Source organism: Filicampus tigris, chromosome 2 (assembly GCF_054856515.1).
Source record: "Filicampus tigris isolate MCC_2025a chromosome 2, RoL_Ftig_1.0, whole genome shotgun sequence".
Classification (NCBI taxonomy): domain Eukaryota; kingdom Metazoa; phylum Chordata; class Actinopteri; order Syngnathiformes; family Syngnathidae; genus Filicampus; species Filicampus tigris.
The window spans coordinates 27,128,048-27,134,759 of NC_141218.1; the positions used below are offsets into that span (position 1 = coordinate 27,128,048).

A 6,712-nucleotide genomic window follows, 5' to 3' on the forward strand; every position below is an offset into this window, starting at 1 on the left:
CAAACCTGTACATGAAACTTGTTTATGCTTCCAATAATAAAACTATAATCACAACCTCTGGCTGTTGAAATAAGATTTAATATTTTTGTCATAAATACTTTTGAATTGATATAGTGATTTTGGGGAAGAGGAAAAACCTCAAGGGTCACATGGATATTGATTTTCCTGGAAAGCGCACACTTATTTCTATATATTGGCCTCCATTAGTGCTAACAGATAGAGGGCTAGGGCCGCAGTCCAAAGAGCAAGAGTCAATTTATCTTAAATTACACCTCGGTTTGGGCAACAGGTGGGCAATGGAGTCATTGACACAGGGAGTTAAAAGGCAGTCACGGGGCACTGCAGCGGTCTTAAGTATTGGGACATCCCCACGGTTCCCACCTACACAAAGTGAACCCACAGAGTTGGAACTAAGCATAGAATTGTCCAAAGTGGTTCAGACTATCGCCGGGCGGTATGGCGATATGTATGGTGCACAAATGATACTAAAGCCACTTATCTTCTATAGTTTATCGTCACTTGCCCTCTTTAAGGTGAGTATTTGTTTTCTATAGCAGATTTCGGCAAACGGTGAATAATAAAAACTACAGGCGGCAGCTTCATTTGATGAACAAAGGCTTTCTCTTACTATGCTTGTTCCACACAGCTGCCTCTGGGTGACAGACTGCATAACAAACCAGCGAAGTGGTAATCAACCATACATTACACAGTTAAGGTGCAGCATAAAATCTAACAGTTGATGAAAATTAATACGTAAAAAAAACACACTTGTAATTATTATTATTTACAGTCATTATTATTACTTTTATTATTAATAATAATAATTATTATTATTATTATTGATCAAAAAAGGGCCCCTAAAGGCATGCTGTGTCCTTCGAACTACATAAGGCTTGAAATAAGCGGTTTTGTGTCTCAGTATGCGAGTCTAAATGTGCATTTTGCGCCTCATCAAAAACAATGAATAGCAAAATTGAGAATTTGTAAGTTTTCCCGATAATTGAGCGGTGGGGACAGTCCCAAAAAGCTTGGCTGGGCTGGACGCGCGTGCCATGAGTCGCTTGTGTCACCTACACGTGGTTTGTCGGCAGGTCGAGGCAAGATCTTGGTGCTATACTTAAAGGGCTCGAGACTGCCCCGAAATGATGGCATCTTGCTCCTAAAATTTCAGACAGTGTAAATACATTTTTCCTCGATTCGTGCCCTGTGCAACCTGTCATTTTTGCTGGGGGTTTTTTAAATTACTATTCTTGAATAGGCTATTTGTAGTTGTAAACAAACCTCTACTCCACACTTGAGCCCATTTATGAGCAATAAGTGAAAATGGGTGGAGTGAATATTTCAGTCAATTTAGCATGTGCACATTTTTTTTTACTTGCGCTGCTATTGATTTCCTGATAAGAAAAGATTGAAGCGGCTATTATTAGTGAAATATTTATATACAAGTAATGTTAAGATGAGTATTTTATTTAAGGTGAAGTCAACCCAAACATATTTTTTTCTAGAATATGTTCTATGCAAGCCCACCAGTTGAAACACGGCATTCTGATAAATATTGCGTTTGCAAATCCACCCCTTTTTAGCCATCTCAGGAAGTGGCCATTTTGTCACTTCTGTCAACTGAAAATGACATCACAAATGCACAGGGCTCAGATAACGACCAATCACGGCTGACCTGTTTTCTGAAGCTGAGCCATGATTGGTTATTACCTGAGTCCTGAGCATTTGTGATGTCATTTTCAGTCAAAAGAAGTGACAAAATGGCCACTTCCTGAGATGGCTAAAAAGGGGTGGATTTTGCTGCTTAACTCATATTCCACAAACGTAATATTAATCAGAATGCCGTGTTTTGACTAGTGGGCCTGCATAGAATATATTCTTTAAAAATATATGTTTGGGTTGACTTCTGCTTTAGTGATGATGGACGTATCGTTTTCTTATTTACCTTAATTTATTATTGCTTGTTTTTTGTTGTTTTGCTCTGGTTTTATTGATTTTACTGTTGTTATGTCCGATATAAAGATTTAAATTTAAAAAAACTATTAAGTTAACGTTACGTCAGACTATTCAAACTGTTGCACTTTCTTAAAAAGGACAGATTAAAGCACTAATGTATTATTTATGCCTATTCAATTCAGACTGATCAACCACTTACTGCTGCTGCACTTGACCACATTGTTCATTTGCTAAAGTGGACAAACTTTAAATTTAACATTTTTGATTTTGTACTTTGCTAGAAATAAAATATTTAATCTGTTTTCGATTAAAACAATTAATTGGCATCAGACTGACGACAATGCAACAATAGCAGCAACATTTTTTGCACAAAACTAACGTGCAATTTGCACCGCAGGTTACGGTACTTTTCTGCCAGATGGGACGAGCTTTGCCCGCCTCGCTCCCATCTCCATTCCAGCCGGGATGACAGCCGATGAGGTCTTTGGCGGGGAATTAGCGAGCCACTCAAAGGCTTTAGTGCTGATCCTCCGGGTCACACCGCGGCTCTGCTGCGGGGACAAAGTTACACTGCTTTTTACAAGGATTTAGGATGATTTAAAAATCACAATAGTGGAAGGAGTAGAAGTGCGGGGGTCCTAATGCATAAACCCACGAGCCAGAATCCAAACCTGGAAGCTGTCCTGGAACTTTTGTATGCTGAGGAGGAGCTAAGGAGTTTTAAAGCATTATCATTGATCTACACCAGTGGATTCTTGCTTGCATGTCCATTGGGGAGCAGAAATTATTCAATGGCTGTGGAAGCTTATCCAGGCCAGGGGATGGCAACAGAGCATTTGTAATTACAACTACACTACCTCCAAAGGGCCTGTATCATGCTAAATCAATTTTCTATTCTGCTTTTAGCCAAATGCTATTCCTCACTAAAAACACCCCCAAAGTGGTGTTTTCCTCCATTCATCCATCTCTGAGCATTACTGCTCATACTTGCTCTCGAAGCACCAGAGCAGGGGTCACCAAGTCCGGTCCACAAGGGTACCTATCCTGCAAGTTTTCCATCTCTCCCTGCTGCAACACACCTGTTTCAAAAGGTCAAGATCATTATCAGGCTTCTGAAGAGCTTGCTGATGAGCTGATCATTTGAATCAGGTGTGTTGCAGCAGGGAGAGGTGGAAAACATGCAGGATAGGTGCTCTTGAGGACCAGAATTGGTGACCCCTACACCAGAGGGTGACATGGAGTGGATCTTCAGTCCCGACCCATTCCACTTCCACAGAAAAAAATCCCTCCTGTCCCGTACCATATACCGTAGTTAAAAAAAGAAATAAGAAAAAATACCTCCTGTCGGTCCCATCCTGTTGACAATGACTCCCGAATAAAAAATAATAAATAAAATAATAATAATCATAATAATGATAAAAACTAAAGATGCAGTTTACTCTTTTACTGAACAGTTTGTTGCTCTTTATTCCTCATGGACTCCCCTTGGTTTGTCTTGTTTTTTTCCCAGAACCTATGGACGATTCCGAATATCTGTGAATTTCTGGTAATAACCACGATGCAATGCGCCTTAGTCGGTGAAAACAACCCACCGTATTGTATTGCTTTTGCATGTGACTTACGAAAAAAACTCGCAGAAAATCATTCCTAGAAGATGATGTGCGGTTGGATATCCCAACCGTAACATGATGGAACCTAAATTATCATTCCATATTACTGTGTGGACTGTGACCGTCAGAGAGAGTGGGCAAAAGGAATGAAGAACGTGGGACTGGACGGTTGGGAATGGAAGCTAACCAAGACCTCAGTGCTTTGTGGTGAGCACTTCTTTCATCCATTTAACGTGAGACCAGTTACGTCGGATTTCTGTTAAAATCGCACTTTTGCCTCTGCAGGCAGGTTGTTATAGTCATCAAACGACATTTTTCTGAAATCAAAATAATCCTCACAAATCAAATGAACACAACCTAAAGTTCAATGCTTCACAATGAGCTGTTTGTTTTCACCGACTTCATCTTGACTTTGTCCATTGCAAGAAACTATAGTACTGGTTGGTATTTTTTTAATTTTTTGATGCCACTGGTTTAGTGATGTTCGATCAAAAATAATTTAAGTACTGTACACCCTTTACGTACATTTGTGACTAAACAGAGTAGACAAGGTAACCAAGGCTTGGTTGAAGATAGTTGCTGTAAAGCCCCACAAACGATAACAATGCTTGGCAATCATGACACTTCTGGTACTTGTGTTAAACTCACATTTCATTAGTTGTATCATGTCTTTTCAGTTTAGTTCATCACTTCGTTCCGAATTTTGGTGAGTTTGTCATTCATTACTGTGGTCAAAATAGTTGCCCATTAGAGCCTCGTTTGGACAAGGAGCCATTTTGTCTCAGTTGACCTACCGGTATATATGTATGAAAGCCATGTCTAAGGTCTCAAAATCTTTTGGAATGATTTTTCTCTTTGCTATAGGGGCTGAGATATTAATTATGTAGGTGTTGAATTTCTGGGAAAACTTCAGGTTTTTAAGGGTAATTCCAAAGACGACTTTAGGTTTTGCGGAGCTGTTGAGCCAGGCGCTTTAGGCTTAAATGGGTTAAGTGAGTGTTCAAAATTTATCTAGCAAAAATAATTATAAATAATTGTATACAAAATTAAGGACAGATTGCAATAAAACATAACTGACAATAACCAAGAGATAATACTTTTTTTCATTGACAAAAACCAGCCATTTACTGTAATTTTGTCTTTTTTTTTTATACATGCATTTTACCATTGGAACTCAAGAGGGAGACGTAGTCATGATGGATTTAATCCGTCTATAACTCAAATTTGACACACAATTTTTTGATACCGGTAGTTATGATTTTAAGACAAAAAAGACTTGAACAAGCAGTGTGTACGCTTTGCGTTATCTTCATCAATACAGTGCAAAAGCACATGCAGTATAAGCACAAAACACCATTACGTTAATAACATTAGTCCTTTAAGTGTACGCAGCAGATTTAACAATTTGCATGTTCCCCTCCCTTTTGTTAAATAAAAACTTTCCCAACAAACCAGTCAGACAATTGAAACACTGAACCTCAGAATTGTGAAGCAGATATACTAATCACTCATTCACCATGCTGCCCCAGAAGAAAAAAAAAGAAAAATCAGCCGATATAGATATATAGAGATATAGAGATATAGAGGTATAGAGATATAGAGAGAGAGATATAGAGATATATAGAGAGAGATATATAGATATAGAGAGAGAGATATAGAGATATACTAGAGATATAGAGATATATAGAGAGAGAGAGCGAGAGAGCGAGAGAGAGAGAGAGAGAGAGAGAGAGCGAGAGAGCGAGAACGAGAGAGCGAGAGAGATAAAGGGGTGTAACGGTACACTCGGGGGTATTAATACGTTTCGGTATGGTATGTTCGGTTCGGTCCACTTATTAGCACGACTTTACGCACGGAGCTGACTGTTGCGTGCGGGAGACGAGAGTGGCGGCACAAAAGAGATAGCCAAAAAAGAGCCAGAGCTCGAAGGTCCCCGCATACACTGCGGTCTCCTATTTGGGAACATTCTGGCTTTCCTGTTAAAATCGCCGATGGGGAAAAGTACGTGGAGGAGTCCCAAAGTTGTGTGCCGACATTGCTATATGAGATTGGCGGCTCTGTTGCAGATACTGTTGCACGTCTAACATGCAGGGCATCATCCGACTGTGAATGTTTCTTAGACGAGGGAGCAAAAACGTTCAACTTAAACAGCGAGATTTATCATATTGTAGCGTCTTCCAGGAACACGCCGTCAGACGTAGTTTAATAATCACGTTTTTATTAATCCAAGTACAACTGCTCGCGCTCTTCTTTCTCCGCCGCCCCACTCGCTTGCTGTACGTTGCATTCATGAAACTCGGAAACAACACAAATCCGACCACAACACAGATAACCCAATTCGTTAAAATATACTGTTGAACATTCAAAGATTTCAATGCCTAAAAAGTGTATACAATTTCAATAAAAACATTTAAAGTTACTGTATTTTTTCATTATAAAAAGAGTTTTAATATAGTTAGCAATAATTTGACTGTTATTGTATGTATTTTTTTTTATCACAAAAAGTGTATACATGTACTGTAATGACAACTTGTGTTTAACTCGAATACTTAGGTGTGTCAAAGGCTATTGCTGCTAAGTGTTTAAAGAGTTCGTTGTCTTAATAATTTACAAATTTAAGAGATCTTTATTGTTAGTGTATTTTTTATTCTGGTGTCATTTCTTAGAATATCACCCGAATGGTTCGCTTTTACTTATTTTTTTAAAAACGTACCATTTACTTGTCAACTTTTCAAAAAAAACATAAAAAAAAAAAAAAAAAATTTTTTTTTTTTTAAATCAATTTTTTTGTACAGAAAATATACTGAACCGGTTTCCCAAAAATATATGATATACTAAAATGGCTACTTTTGAGTTCTAATGTTTGCATTTTTCAATGAGCAAATGATTAAATTAAGACCTGAGAAAATGTGGCAAATGCTTGAGAAAGGTGAAAATGAACAACTTTTATTTGTATTGACATTAGAACATAAAGCAACACACGCACACAGACGGGACAAAGACAATTCTTCATATGTACTACTATTTAAAAAGTCAAGTAAACACACCTTTGTGGCAAATTTTTTGATCATGTGATTTAAGACTACTAAACGAGGAACTTTTGTTGTGTTTTTTTTTTTGTTTTTGTTTTTTTACATTGGCTTGCA

At 38.1% G+C, this 6,712-nt stretch overlaps 1 protein-coding gene across 1 annotated transcript in view; it reads right to left on the bottom strand.

Moving 5' to 3' along the window:
* Positions 1–6,491: 6,491 nt before the first annotated feature.
* The window catches only part of elovl6 (ELOVL fatty acid elongase 6), a 25,268-nt gene continuing 25,047 nt past the window's right edge, over positions 6,492–6,712 (bottom strand). The window contains exon 4 of the mRNA XM_086024373.1: positions 6,492–6,712. This exon is cut by the window's right edge and continues 509 nt beyond it. The gene's annotated coding sequence lies outside the window, so the exon portion shown is untranslated.